This window comes from Rattus norvegicus (genome assembly GCF_036323735.1).
Source record: "Rattus norvegicus strain BN/NHsdMcwi chromosome Y unlocalized genomic scaffold, GRCr8 chrY_unlocalized_10, whole genome shotgun sequence".
Classification (NCBI taxonomy): Eukaryota; Metazoa; Chordata; class Mammalia; order Rodentia; family Muridae; genus Rattus; species Rattus norvegicus.
In genome coordinates this window covers 342620-358886 of record NW_026947368.1, presented here as the reverse complement: position 1 = coordinate 358886, position 16267 = coordinate 342620, and the positions used below count along the sequence as shown (strand labels likewise).

The 16267-nt window shown below is 39.6% G+C and overlaps 1 long non-coding RNA gene across 1 annotated transcript; it reads right to left on the bottom strand.

Moving 5' to 3' along the window:
* Nucleotides 1–1499: 1499 nt before the first annotated feature.
* LOC134484568 (uncharacterized) lies at nucleotides 1500–15962 on the bottom strand. Its single transcript, XR_010062035.1, has 3 exons — nucleotides 15830–15962; nucleotides 4945–5071; nucleotides 1500–1911 (listed from the first exon to the last, which is right to left on the bottom strand). It is a non-coding gene; the product is annotated as an uncharacterized LOC134484568 (long non-coding RNA).
* Nucleotides 15963–16267: the final 305 nt, after the last annotated feature.

Below are 16267 nucleotides of genomic sequence, written 5' to 3'. Positions count from 1 at the left end.
TCCAAGAAAGCAAGTTTCAATAGGACAGACTCCTCACACATGAAAATTACTCAACCTGTCATGGCTTCACAGAGAGAGTTGAGAACCAGAGTGGTCTTTTAGGACAAGAGAAACATTCGCCAACCTCCTAAAAATAAAAGCAATCCAGACAGTCTGTGTGAGGATGGTTAGCTTATGCATGACGGACACACACACACACACACACACACACACACAAACACACACACACACATGCAACACACACAGATACACAGAGAAACACAGAAAGAGACATAGACAGACAAACTGACATACACACAGACACAGACAGACACAGACAAACACACAGACACAGACACACACACATACACAAACACACAGACACATACTCATATACACACACGGAGAGACACAATAACACATACAGACACACACAGAGACACACACACATACATACATATACACAAATACAGACACACAGATGATAACCAATATACAGATACACACACACACAAACACACACACACACACACACACACACACACAGACATACACTCATCTCTTGTCTCCTTCCTAGAGTGTCCAGGTGCACAAAGTATGAAAGGATGGAGTGGACCCAGGAAACAGTCAGCCAGCAGAAGATTGGTCTGTGTGAAAGTGAATTATGGTTTCTTCCAAGGATTTCAGTGTCACAGCTCTGTTAGAAGGTATTCAGGGACACACTATCATTGTTTGTATAATTTCTCAGGGTGAACAACAGCTAACCAAACCTTAGAGTGCAGGAAGGGTTTTCCTGTGAATTTACATCAGTTGCAGGTTTAAGGTACCAGGAAGTCCTCTATTGCTATATCTTTATAATCTCTGTCCCAGCATCAGTCTGTTGTTCAGGGATCTCCATTTTACCTCCTCAGAAATTGACTCCACCTAATGTGCCCCATCCCCGACCCTGAAGTCCTACTTGCTCGATTTCAAAGGATTGCAGGTTCGTACTCTGCATTCTCTGTCAGATTAAATCCTCAGGAACGTGGCCCTCTAGACACCATGAATTAATCAGTGTTTTCATCGAGTTTCCACATTAACTCGTATGTTCCCTATTTCTGGCTGTTTCTCTCTGCACCGCGCTATCCCTCCATCTTCCCCGCTGACCCTCCGCTTCTGTCCTCAGTCGCCCTCACTCACTCACAGAATCTGTTCAACTTTTCATTTCAGATAGGTCTATGCTTTTCCCCTCACGGGCCTTCTCCTTTCCGTTGTTCTCTCTGCCTTTGTGGATTGTAGATATAATATGATTAATCGCACAGCTGATACTATGCATAGGTAAACGCCTTACATGTTTGTGTCTCTAGGTCTCAGTTCCCTCTTGGGCTGATTTTTTTTTTCTAGTTTCATCTATTTTCTCTTAAGCTTCATGATATCATGCCTCGACCACTATGATGTCATTCACCCACCCCTATGATATCATGCCCCAAACCTATGATGTCATGCCCCACCTCCATGATGCCATGCCCCCGTCCCCATGATGTCATGCCTTTGCCCCTTGCTAAAGTGTTTGTACATATTCACCAGGTAACATTCTTAATGCTGCCCTGTCAACCACACTCCTCCAGGCTCCCACCATTTATAGTACCTCCTCCTATCCTCTCCCATTCTACACTGAATGAGCAGAGGACCACTCTGGGTACATCCCCTCCTCGGGCACATCAAGTCTGTGCAAGACTAGATTCATTGTCTCCCAGCAGGTCCTGAAAACGCAGCCCGGGTAGGAGAACAGGATCCACAGACAGGCAACGGGTTTAGTGAACCCACGTGGTGACCATTGTGCTTCTCTACCTCTCTCAGTCCTTCCTTCAGTTCTTCAGTGAGACTCACTGAGCTCCATCTGATATTTGACCGTGCGCGTCTGCTTCAGTGTCAGTCGTCCCTTGGTGGAGCCTCGCAGAGGAAAATAAACATAAAATGCAAACATAAGAAAGGACCATTAATAATGTCAGTGTTTGTCGTTTGCTCATAGGATAAGTCTCACATCCGGCCACTTATCCTTTGGCCATTCCCTCATTTCCTCTTCCATCTCAGTCCCTGTGTTTCTTACACTGAGGGCAATTTCTGGGTCAAAATTTTGGGGGTGGGTTTGGGTCCTTATCCTTCCACCTTGGGTCCTCTGTGGCTACAGAAATTGATCATTTCAGTATCTGTATCCCCACTGTTACGAGTCTCAGCTAAAGTCACCCTCATGGACACCAGTGTAGCCTCACCCATCCCAGATTGCTGGTAAATCAGAGATAGCGCCCACCCTGGACTGTCACTGATTTCTCTTTATTCTCTTGGCCCTCTGTCCCTCTTGCTCGTCTCTTCCAAGAAATGATTCTCAAACCACATTTCCCTTCCCATCCCCTTAGGCACCCAATCCTTTCCTTCCATCTGCCTCCTCTAATTAGTTTATTCCTCCTTCTGAGTGAAATTCAAGCATTTTTCTTTGCCCTTTCTCCTTGTTTATCCTCGTTGGTTCCGTAAATCTTAGTGTCGGAGGAAGAATGAAGAGGATGAAGAGATACAAAATGGGGAGGAAGCTGGCCTTCTATCTTGGTATAAAGAACAGGGAAGAAATACATGGTCCTTTGGAAAGCTCAGTTAGTCCTTGGTAGGGGTTGAGTGGTATCGCTGAAGAGATAGCCTTGATCTGAGCATTCTACATAAGGGACTAAGGAACTGTGAGGCTCTCAGAAGCAAATGAACTTCCCTGTTCTTATGGTTCCTGGAAATTAGAGAGTTTATATCCTTCATTCCTTTATTCCAAACCCAAGTGTTGTGAAGGGCACGGTTGTTTTCCTGAGAGGTCATGACCTTTACTCTTCTTTTCTTTTTTTTCTTTTCTTTTTTCTTTTTTCTTTCTTTTTTTTTAACTTGACTATTTCTTATATACATTTCGATTGTTATTCCCTTTTCCGGTTTCTGGCAAACATCCCCCTAACCCCTCCCCCTCCCCTTCTTTATGGGTGTTCCCCTCCCCATCTTTCCTCCATTGCAGCCCACCCCCCAACAATCTAGTTCACTGGGGGATCAATATAAGCAGGACCCGGGGCTTCCTCTCTTTTTTTCATGAAGAAAAGGTCCTAAGGAAGAAGGGAAAAACAAGTATTGTGTCCCTAACTCACGGTAAACTCCTCCATGCTTTGGATACCTATAGTGAAGTTTGGGTCTGACACTGATATTTGAGAGAGAGAAGTGATTCTAGTGGAGACTTCAATAACTCAGTCGTTCCACTACTATTACTCTGACTACCACTTCAGATTTCCGAGATGTTTCTATATATACATTTTGAATATTATTTCCCTTCCTAGTTTCCTGCACATAAGATTGCTAACTTTTCCATTTCCTTCTACTCTAACCAACCTTTCTGCCTCATGATATTGCCTTTAACTGGGAGACAAACTAAGAATGACAAGAGCTTCTCTTTCCAATGTTGCCGAAAAAAGCCATCCTCTGCAACATAAGCATTTGTATCCATAAGTCAGTCCATGTACTTTCTATGTACATTGGTCTAGTATTAAAAAGATCTGGTTCACTGGCATCGTTGTTCTTATGGGGTTGAAAGCACCTTCAGCTCTTCTAATCCTTTTTCAAAATTTACCAACAAGAGGTCCGTTTTCAGATCACTGGTTTGCTACTAGCATTCACTTCTGTATTTGACATGCTGTATCTGTGTCTCTCAGTAAATATCTGTACCCAGTTCCTTGCAGAATGTATTTCCTACCTTCATCAATCTTATCTAGGTTTTTTGTCTGATGTATACATATGTACTTTGGTGCCTCTTAAACCTATGAAGTTAATTGGAAAGTTAACATGGATTCTGAACAACTATGTCAAGAATATAGAATTCAAAAATGACAATTTCAAAGAGACTCCCCCTGTTTTTATGAACCTACTGAAGTAAACTTTATTTTTTCTCCTTTTTTCGGAGCTGGGGACTGAACCCAGGGCCTTGTATTGCTAGGCAAGCGCTCTACCACTGAGCTAAATCCCCAACCCTGAAGTAGACGTATAACTGGTCCTCAAGCCATCCTTTTCCCTGCACATCATATGGTATCTTACGTTTGGCCTGAAGAAAGAATCATGTAAATCATCCTAAACCCTCATGTCTGGCCATGGGAACATTGGAAGATAGATAGGGTAGTACAGATATCAAATGGGACAAGAAACAGAATTCAATAGTCCATGTTGTCCTTTGCTTTCCTGATGTCTGGTAATTTTTCGACAAAATAAGAATTTGGGAGATTAGCATTTAAGGTAAGTACACAGAATGTACACTATTATAGTTACTCTATAGCTGGGCCCCATTTGTGACCATATCATTGCAGAAAATGGTATTGGAAACAGAATTTTTGTGTGTATTGAGAAATATTTACAAAGTCCCCTAACAAGGAATTTACAATAAGAAATTGAAATACAGGATATTTAAGTTCTTTTTTTTCCAGAGCTTGTAAGAGCACCAGTGGAAGGGGAAGCCCTGGGTCCTGCTAAGATTGAACCCCCAGTGAACTAGATAGTTGGGGGGATGGTGGCAATGGGGTGAGGATGGGAAGGGGAGCACCAATTAAGAAGGGTAGGGGGGAGGGGGATGTTACCCGGAAACTGGGAAAGGGACTAACACTGGAAATGTATACAAGAAATAATCAAGTTAATAAAAAAAAAGAAATTGAAATACAATATTCATTCAATTTTACGTCTGTAGGGAAAATACTGGTCATTGGGAAACAGAGAAAACCTAGAAAATTCAACTATATGTCACAAGAATGAACCTAGGAATAAAAATATTATATAGGAGAATCTCCTACTCTCCATGTTCCTAAATCTTTTTCAACCATGTCAAGCGCCACAGCATGTAACCATTAGTGAATCAGCGAGAACCACTAGTGAATTAGAGAGAAGGAATATATAATGGTTTCCACTGTGTCACAGGAGACATACCTTTAAAGTGCAAACTTGAATCTTGTCAATGTAAGGAAAGTTGTTCATCAGGTAGTCCATGAGAGTTTTCAGTGACATCATCATTAGGCATCATGACCTTCACTCTTTTTGTCAAGTATAAAAGGTCCTAAGGAAGAAGTGAAAAAGAAGTATCTAGCTCTGAGTAAACTCCTCCACGCTTTGGATACCTATAATGCAGTTTGTGTCTGACACTGATATCTGGGAAAGGGAAGTACTTGTAGTTGAGACTTCATCATCTCAGTCTTTCCACTTGTATTATTCTGAATAACACTTCAGATTTCTGCATGAATATGTCTTACTCGGCAACTCTCTTTCTTTTATATCATTCTTTTTTTATTTTTTACCAAAATTTGATTTTTTAACTGAATGTTTCTATACTTACTTTTAAAATATTATTTCTTTTCCCAGTTTCCTGCCCATAAGGTTACTACGCATTCCATTTCCTTCTTTCAAATCAGCCTTTCTGCCGCAATGCATTCCCTTGAACTGGGAGACAAAGTAGGGAGTACAAGGGCTTCTCTTTCCAATGTTGTCCAAAATGGCCATCTTCTGCCACATATGCATTTTAAGGCATAGGTTAGTCCATGTACTTTCTTTTTATATTGGTCTATTATGAGAATGCGCTGGTTCCCTGGCATTGTTGTTCTTCTAGTGTTGAAAGCACCTTCAGCTTTTCGAATCTTTTCAAAATGTACCAACAAGAGGTCCGTTTTCAGATCTCTGGTTTGGTCCCAGCATTCACTTCTGTATTTGACATGCTGTATCTGTGTCTCTCAGTAAATATTTATATCTGGCTCCTGGCAGAATGCACTTCTTACCTTCATCATTCCTATCTAGTTTGGTTGTCTGATGAGTACAAATATAGATTTGGTGCGTCTTACACCTCTTTCGTCCAGTGGAATGTTCACATGGATTTTGCCCAACTATGTCAAGAATGTAGAATTAAAAAATGCCAACGCAAATAGACTCCGCCCTGTTTATATGAACCTATTGAAGTAGTCGTATAACTGGTCCTCAAGCCATTCTTCTTCCTGCCCATCATCTGGTATCTTACTTTTGGTTTTAATAAAGAATCATGGTAAAACATCCTAAACCCTCAAGTCTGACCATGGGAACACTGGAAGACAGATCGCGTAGTACTGATATCAAATGGGACTAGATAACCAAATCCAATAACCCATGATGTCCTTTGCTTTCCTGATGTCTGGTAATTTTTTGTTAAAATAAGGATTTGGGAGTTTATCATTTGAAGGATGTACACAGTATTTAAACTGTTATGCTCACTCTATAGCTGGGCACCCTTTGTGACCAAAATCATTGCAGAAAATGGAATTGGAAAACAGAATTATCGAGTACACATTGAGGAATATTTACAATATCCCCTGTCAAGGAATTAACCATAAGGAATTGAAATACAATATTCATTCAATTAAAGGTCTGTAGGGAAAATACTGGCCTTTGGCAGACAGAGAAAACAGAGAAAATTGAACTGTATATCACAGGAATGAAACTGGGAATAAAAATATTATCTAGAATTATCTCCTACACTCCATGTTCCTAAATCTTTTCTACCCATGCCAAGTCCCTGTCTAATTTTCTCCATTGAAAGCATGTAACCACTAGTGAAGCAGAGAGAAGTCTCTAGCTTTAGAGAGATGGGTTATGTATAGGTTTTTATTGTGTAACAGGAGACATACCAAGAAAGTGCAAACTCGAATCTGGTCAATGTAAGGAAAGGTGTTCAGCAGGTAGGCTATTGCAATTCTCACTGATATCATCATTAGGCCTTCCCTGAAAAAGCTCTTTTATCCTGCAGAGGCCTAGCTTCTTTTGTGATGTCACGAGTGTTGTCCTGACTGCAATTGAATTGATGATATTCCTTCAGTACCTCTAGGGTTTACTAATTCGCTCCAAATTCAGAGTAAAGAGCCATTTGCAAGGGAGAACAAAGAGGAAGATGATATCAGGGATGGGGAGGAGGAAGCTGCCCTTCTGTCTTTGTATAAAAAATGGAAGAAATATGTGGTCTATAGGGAAGCTCGGTGAGTCCTGCGCAGGTGTTTAGTGGATTCGCTGAAGACATATCCTTGACCTGAGCCTTCCACATATGGGTATTAGTAGTTGGAAGCCTCTCAGAAGCATCTGGACTTCCCTGCTTGTTATGGTTCCTGTACATCAGAGAGTTTATACCATTAATTTCTTACAAAATTCAAGAGTTAGGAAGGGAATAGTTGTTTACCTGAGAGCTCATGACACATATTCTTTTTGTCACAGAGGAAAAAGTTTCTAAGGAAGAGGGAAATACAGGTATTGTGTCCTCAGCTCACAGTAAATTACTCCATGATTTGGATTCATTTAGTGCAGTTTGTGTCTGACCCTGTTATCTGGGAGAGAGAAGTGATCCTATTCGCCACTTCATTGTCCCCGTCTTTTCACTAGTATTTCTCTGCCTACCATTCCCTGTCAATGACTTTTTAGATTTCTGAGTAAATAGGTGTTATTAGTTGGTTGTACTCTTTTCTTTAATTTCTTTATTTTTTTTATTTTTTACCATATTTTATTCCTTATTATTAATTGGATATTTCTATATTTATATTGAAATGTTATTTCGTTTCCCAGTTTTCTGCCCATAAGATCCCTAACCATGCTCCTGCTCTTGTTCTATTATGCCCCATACTGCCCCTTTACGTTCCAATGAACTGTGAGTCTAACCCAGGGAGAACAAATGGGTTGTCCTTCCATTGATGCTTAAGGAGGACATAACCAGCCATAGTTGTGTCTCTGTACTTACATTGAATATTGGTTTAGTACCAGAGAGCACTGATTCATTTGCATTGTTTTTCATATGAGGTTAAACCCCTTCACCTCTTGTAATACTTCCCCAAAATCTACCAACAAGAGGTCCATTTTAAGTTCACTGGTTTGCCACTAGCACTCATTTATGAATTTTTTCTAAGGAAAGATCTATATCTGGTTACTGACAGAATGCACTTCTTAGCTTCATCAATATTATCGAGTTTTTGTGGCATTCATATATATACAATATATATATACAGTTCGATGGCTCCTGCAGTGAGGAAGTAAGGTTGAATTTTAACATGGATTCTGCTCAACTAGGTCAAGAATGTAGAATCCGGGTAGGGGATTTTGCTCAGTGGAAGAGCGCTTGTCTAGTAAGCCCAAGGACCTGTGTTCGGTCCCCAGCTCTGAAAGAAGAAAAAAAAGAATGTAGAAAACACAAATGAAAATGGAAAATAGAGTCACTCCTTTCTTTATGAACCTCCTGAAGTACAGTGTTCCCTGGACTTCAGTCATTCTTCTCCCTGCCCATCCTCCTGAATCTTCTGTTTGGCCTGAAGAATGAATCATGGAAAAGCATCCAAAACCCTCAAATCTGTCACTGGAACACTGGAAGGTTGATACTGTAGTACTGATATCAAAAAGTTCTAGAGAAACAAATTTGATACTCCATGTGGTCCTTTGATTTACTGATGTCTGAAAATTTTTGAAATAAATAAGGACTTGGGAGTTTACTATTTGAAGTAGGTACACAATATTTACACTGTTTTACTCACTCTGTACCTATGCCCCTTTTTTGCCAAAATCATTGCAAAAAATTGAATTGGAAAAGAATTTTTGAGTACACATTCAGGAATATATATTTCCCCTCTCAAGGAATGTAGAAAAATATTAATACAATATTTCATCCATTGAAGGTCTGTAGGGAAAATACTTGCCTTAGAGAAACAGAGAAAACCTGGGAAATTGAAGTGTATGTCACAGGAATGGACCTGGGAATAAAATTATTATTCAAAGTATCTCCTCTTCTCCATGTTCCTAGACCTTTTCTCCCATTCCAAGTCCCTGACTAACTTTCTCCATTCAGACAACGTAACCACTAATGAAGCAAAGAGAAGTATCTAGCTTTAGAGAGATGTAGTATGTAAAGTTTTCCACTGTGCCTCAGGAGAAACTCCTTGAAAAGCCACTTTCGAATCTGTTCAATGTAAGGAAAGCTGTTTAGCAGGTAGTCCATGCAGCTCTCAGTGACATCACCATTAGGCCATGCCTGAAAAATCTCTTCTATCCTGGAGATCCCTATCTTCTTCTGTGATGTCACAAGTGTTGTTGTGTCTGCAACTGCCGCTCAGATATTCCTTCAGTACCTCTACGGTTTACTAATTGGTCTCTAATTCAGAGTCAATAGCCATTTGGGAGTGAGAAGAAAGAGGGTAAAAAGAACAGTGATGGGGAGAAAGAAGTTGGCCTTCTGTATTTGTCTAAAAAAGGAAGAAACACTTGGTCCATTGGAAAGCTCAGTGTTTCCTGGTTAGGGGTTGAGTGGGTTTGCTGAAGAGATATCCTCTATCTCAGCCTTCAACATATAGGACTTAAGAACTGAGAGTCTCCCAGAAAAATCTGGACTTCCCTGCTCATTGAAATCAGAGAGTTTATATCATTAATTTCTTTATTCCAAAAGCCAGGTATTGGAAAGGGCCCAGTTGTTTCCTGAGAGCTCATGGCTTTTATAACTTTTCCGAGAAGAGAAAGATCCTAAGGAAGGAGGGAAAGACAAGTATTGTGTCCTCAGCTCAGAGTACACTCCTCCTTGCTTTGGATTCCTATAGTGCAGTATGTGTTAGACAGTGATATCTGGGAGAGAGAAGTGCTTCTATTTGAGACTTCATCATCTCAGTCTTTCCACTAGTATTACTCTGACTACCATTCCCTGAAAGTTACCCTTTAGATTTCTGAGTCAATAGGTGTGATTTGCTTGCAGTTAACTTTTCTTTTTCTCTCTCTTTTTTATTTTTTAGCAATATTTATTACTTTTTCTAATCGTATATTTTTATATTTACATTTCAAATATTATTTCCCAGGTTCCTGTCCATGAGATTCCTAAGCAGTGCCACTAACCTACTTCTATAACCCCCGTTACTGCACGTTGACATTCCCTTGAACTTGTAGTCAAACCTAAGGAGCAGGAAGGGCTTCTCCTTCCATTGCGGCCCAACAAGGCCATTCTCTGCTACCTATGCAGTTGGAGGCATAGGTCTGTCCGTACACAGTCTTTGAATATTGGTTTAGTACCAGAAAGCTCTGCTTAGTTGAATTGTTGTTCTTATGGGGTTGAAAGTCCATTCAGTTCTTGTAATCTTTTCTAAACATCTACAAACATGAGGTCCATTTTCAGTTCTCTGGTTTTCCACTAGCACTCACTTCTGTATTTGACGTGCTCTAGCTGTGTCTCTCAATAAAAATCTATGTCCAGTTGCTGGCAGCATTCTCTTCTTAGCTTCAAAAATCCATCTAGTTTTGGTGCCAGATATATATATATATATATATATATATATATATATATATATATATATATATATATATACTTTTCGTGGCTTCTACTACTAAGAATTTTGATGGAAGATATACTTAGATTCTGTGTAACTAGGTCAAGAATATAGGATTCACAAATGACAATGCCAAATAGACTCCCTCCTGTTCTTATAACCTATGGAAGTTGAGGTTTCACTGGACCTCAAGCCAATCTTCTTGCTGACCATCACCCAGAAATTGATGTTTGGCCTGAAGAAAGAATCGTGTTAATACAACCAAAACCCTCAAGTCTTGCCCTGGGACCACAGGCAGGTCGATATTAGAGAATTGATCTAAAAGAACTACAAAACCGCATTCTATAGTCCATGTTGTCCTTTGCTTAACTGATGTCTGGTAATTTATGGACAAAATAAGTATTTGGAAGTTCAACATTTGAAAAAGGTACACAATATTTACACTGTTATATTCACTCTATAACTCGGCCCAATTTGTAGCCAAAAATTTTTATTGCAAAAAATTGAATTGGAAAAATGAAAATTTTGAGTACACATGCAGGAACATATGTAATGTCCCCTATCAATGAATGTAAAATCAAAAAATGTAGCACAATTTTCACTCAATTATAGGTCTGTAGGGAAAATACTGGCACCTGGGAAACAGAGAACACCTTGGGAATTGAACTTTATGTCACGGGATTGGACCTGGGAATAAAATTAATCTCCAGAAGAATCTCCTTCTCTCTGAGTTCCTAGATCTTTCTAAGCCCTTGACTAGCTTTCTCCATTCAGATCATGTAACCACTAGTGAAGCAGAGAGAAGTCTGTAACTTTAAAGAGATGTAGCAAATAAAAGTTTCTACTGTGTCACAGGAGACACGCCCGGAAAGGACACCCTTGAATCTGGTCAATATAAGGAAAGCTGTTCAGCAGGTAGCCATGTCAGTTCTGAGTGACATCATCATTAGGCCATGCCTGAAAAATCTCTTGTATCCTGGAGAGCCCTAGTTTCTTCTGTGATGTCACAAGTGTCGTCTTGACAGCAAATGCCTCACAGATATTCCTTCCTTATATCTAGGGTTTGCTAATTGGCCTATAATTCAGAGTAAACAGCCATTTTGGAGGGAGAACAAATAGGATGAAGAGATCAGAGATGTGGAAAAGGAAGCTGGGCTTCTGTCTTGGTATAAAAGGAAAGAAGAAATATGTGGTTCTTGGGAAAACACCCTGGGAAGATGGCTTTAGTTCTTTTGTTCTCTAGGTGCACCAAGCTCTTGGAGAAATTGCTGAACATCCTAAAGACCTTTGGGCCGACGGTTAAGTTTCTAGATACCCGTTTTTAGATTTCGATGGTCCTGGGGATTGCATGACTGATGGTAAATGTTTCCCAGGAAGAGTTTGAGAGTCAGACTGATTTTTAGATGTTTTAGAAGACATGGAATTTTTCTGATATAAAATAATTTTCTGCATATCCATTAATAAAAAGGACACTAACTGGCAAGCCCCAACACAAGGAGGCAAGTAAAATCATAGATAAAGCAAGAAATTAATCTTTACAACAAAAGAAACAGAAGCACACAAGCATAAACTAACCTCCAATTATGAAAATAAGAGAAAGTGACCATCACTAATCCTTAATATCTCTCAACTTCAATGGACTCAATTACCCACTAAGAAGACCCATGCTCTCTCTTCCACATGGAGGTAGTCTCTACAAGGTCCCTCTACACACTCCCGGCATTTTACTGAGTCCTGATAGTCTCATACCTCTCAGGTCTCTGGAATATTCTAGAGCCACCAACTACCTCCAACATTTTAGCTCCTGAGATTGCCTGTTTCCATTCATTCTGCTAAAAGTCAGGGTTTCAGTCCTACTCCCCGCCAATAACTGACCATGTTCCCATCTTTCCCTTACTGTCTCCTTTCTCACCCAGGTCCCTCACTCTTCCCTCCTGAGGTTCATTTCTTCTCCCTCTCTAGTGGGATTGAGACTCTTCACTTTGGCTGTTCAGCTTGTTAAACTTTTATTTTTTCTTTTATAAATATTAGATATTTTTGTTTACATTTCAAATATTATTCACTTTCCCAGTTTTCCGGTCATAAGAGTCCTATCACTTTCCCCACCAGTTCTTCTATAAAGGTGTTCCCCCTCACCAACCACTCCCTTTCCCAGCACACCCTGACATTCCCCTACACTGGGGTACTAGCTTTGGTAGGTTAAGAGCTTCTCCCCCCATTGATGTCCAACAAGGCTACATATGCAGCTGCAGCCATAGTTCTGTCTATGTACAGTCTTTGAATATTGTTTTAGTACCAAAAAGCTATGGGTCATTGGTATCGTTGTTTTTATGGGATTGAAAGCCCATTCACTTCTGGTAATCCTTTCTCCAAATTTACTAACAAGAGATTCGTTTACATTCCACTGGTCTGCCAATAACCTTCATTTCTATAATCGGCAGGCTCTACCTGTGTCTCTCAGGAAAGATCTATATCTGTTTCCTGGCAGCATGCACTTCTTAGCATCATCAATCTTATGTAGTTTGTGGCAGATCTATCTATCTATCTATCTATCTATCTATCTATCTATCTATCTCTATCATATATATATATATATACATATACATACTTATACATATATACATACACACACACACACATATATATATACATATATATATATATATGTATTTATGTATATATTTGGTGGCTCCTACAGCTATGTGGTTAGTTGGAATTTTAGGATAGATTCTGTGCAACTAGTTCAAAAATGTAGAATTAGCAAAGGCCAATGCCAATCAGACTCCCTCCTGTTATTTTTGAACCTACTGAAGTTGAGGTATCTCTGGACATCAAGACATTCTTCTTCCTGCCCATCCTGCTGAGTCTTGTGTTTGGCCTGAATAAAGAATCATGGTAAAACCTCCAAAACCCTTAAGTTTGGCCCTGGGAACAGGAAGGTAGATATTATAGAACTGACATCTAATGGGACTAGACATCCACATTCTATAATCTATGATGTCCTTTTGCTTTAATGCTGTCTCCTAATTTTTGGATAAAATAAGGATTTTGGACTTCATCATTTCAAGTAGGTATACAATATTTACACTGTTATATTCACTCTATATATTGGCATGCTTTGTTGCTTATTAATTGCAGAAATGGAATTGCAAAACAGAATTTTTGTGTACACAATCTGGAATATATATATATATAAAGTCTCCTATAAGGAAAGTACAATACGAAAATGAAATACAATACTCAATCAATTAAAGGTCTGGAGGGAAAATACTGGCCTTTGGGAAACAAAGAAAACCTAGGAAATTGAAGTGTATGTCATAGGAATGGACCTTGGAATAGAATTATTATCCAGAATAATCTCCTCCACTCCATGTTCCTAGACTTTTTCTACCCATGCCAAATGCCTGATTAACTTTCTCCATTCAGAGCATGAAACCATTAATGAAGGAAAAAAACTCACTAGGTTTGGAGATGGAATACATAAAGGTTTCCCCTGTGTTACAGGAGAGATACCTGGAAAAGGCACTCTCAAATCTGGTCAATGTAAGGAAATCTGTTCAGAAGGTAGGCCATGGCAGTTCTCAGAGACATCATCATTAGGCCCTGCCTGAAAAATATCTTGCAACCTGGAGATCCCTATCTTCTTCTGTGATGTCACAAGTGTTGTCGTGACTGCAATTGCCTCTCATATATTCCTTCAGTACCTCTAGTACTTACTAATTGGCCTCTAATTCAGAGTAAACAGCCATTTGGGAGGGAGAATAAAAAGGATGAAAAGATCAGATATGGGGAGAACGAAGGAAGCTGGCCATCTGTCTTGGTACAAAAAAGGAAGGAATACATGGTCCTCGGTATAGCTCAGTGAGTACTTGGTAGTGATTTAGTGGGAATGCTAAAGAGATAGCCTTTATCTGAGCCTCCCACCTATGGGAATCAGGAGATGGGATCCTCTCAGAAGAATCTGGACTTCCCTGTTTTTATGGTTCCTGGAAATCAGAGAGTTTATATCATTAATTTCTTTATTCCAAAAGTCAAGTGTTGGGAAGGGCACAGTTGTTTTCCTGAGAGCTCATGACCTTTACTCTTTTTGATAAGAAGAAACATGTCCTAAGGTAAAAGGGAGAGACAGGTATTGTGTCCCTAGCTCAGAGTAAATTCCTCCATGTTTTGGATATCTATAGTGCAGTCTGGGAAGCAGCAGTGCTATTAGTTGAGATTTCATCATCTCATTCTTTCCACTAATATTTCCACTGATTACCACTTTACTTCTCTGAGTCACTAGGTATGATTAGCTGTCAGTTTTCTCTTCGTTTATTCCTTTCATTTTTTTATGTTTTAGCTTTATTTGTATTGATTTTTTTAACTTGATGTTTCTATATTTACATTTAATGTTATTTCGTTTCCCATTTAACTGCCCATAAGATTCCTACCCATATCCTTCCCCTTCTTCTTTAACACCTCTGACTGTGCATTCACATTCCCTTGAACTGGGAGACAAACCTAGAGAGGACCAATAGCTTCTGCCTCCATTCGTGATGAACAAGGTCATCCTCTGCCACATGCAGTTTGAGCCATAGCTCTGTCCATCTACATTCATTGAATATTGGTCTAGTACCAGAAAGCTCTGGGTCATTGACATTGTTGTTCTTATGGGATTGAAAGCTCCTTCACCTCTTGAATTCCTTTCTCAAAATCTGCCAACAAGAGGTCTGTTTCAGTTCACTGATTTGCCACTAGCATTAATTTCTGTTGTTGACATGATCTACCTGTGTCTCTCAGGAAATATCTTTATCAGGTTGCTGGCAGAAGGCACTTTTTAGCTACATCAATATTATCTAGTTTTGGTGGCTGATGTATATATATATATACTTTTGTGGCTCCTACAGCTATGTGGTTAGGTGGAATTGTGACATGGATTCTGAGCAAGTAGTTCAAGAATGTAGAGTTCAGAAATAACAGTGCCAAATAGACTCCCTCAAGTTATTATGAACCTATTGAAGTTGAGGTTTCACTGGTCCTCAAGCCATCCTTCTTTCTGCCCATCCTCCGATATCTTATGTTTGGCTTTCAGTGAGAATCATTGTAAAACATCCAACCCTCAAGTCTAGCAATGGGAGCACAGGAAAGTAGATAGTATAGTACTGATATCAAATAGGACTAGAGAACTGAATTCTATAGTCATTATGTCATTTGCTTTGCTGAAAATAAAACTGGAAACAGAATTTTTGAGTACACATACAGGAATATTAATAAAATCTCTTATCATGGAATGGACAATGAGAAAGTGAAATACAATATTCATTCAATTAAGGTCTGTAGGCAAAATACTGGCCTCTGGAAATAGAGGAAACCTGGGATATTGAACTCTATGTCACAGGAATGAACCTGGGAATAAAATATTATCTATAAGAATCTTCTTCTCTCTATGTTGCTAAATCTTTTCTAGCCATGCTAAACCCCTAACTAACTTTGTCCATTGAGAGCATGTAAACCCTAATGAAACAAAGAGAAATCTCTACCTTTAGAGAGATTTAGTATGTAAAGGTTTCCACTCTTAAACAGGAGACTCTTCTGAAAGTGTCACCCTCAAATCTGGTCAATGTAAGGAAATCTGTACAGCAGGTAGTCTACGGCAGTTCTCAGTGACATCATCATTAGGCCCTCCTTGAAAAATCTCTTGTATTCTGGAAGCCCGAGCTTCTTCTGTGATGTCACAAGTGTTGTCCTGACTGCAACTTCCTCTTAGATATCCCTTCAGTACATCTAGGGTTTATTAATTGTACTTTAATGCATTGTATACAGCAATTTGGGAGGGAGAAACAGAGGATGAAGTGATCAGACATGGGGAATATGAAGCTGGCCTTCTGTCTTGGTATAAAAAGGGAAGAAATACGTGGTCAGTGGGAAAGGTCCTTGAGTCTTGGGTAGAGGTCGAGTAGGTTCACTGAAGATATAGC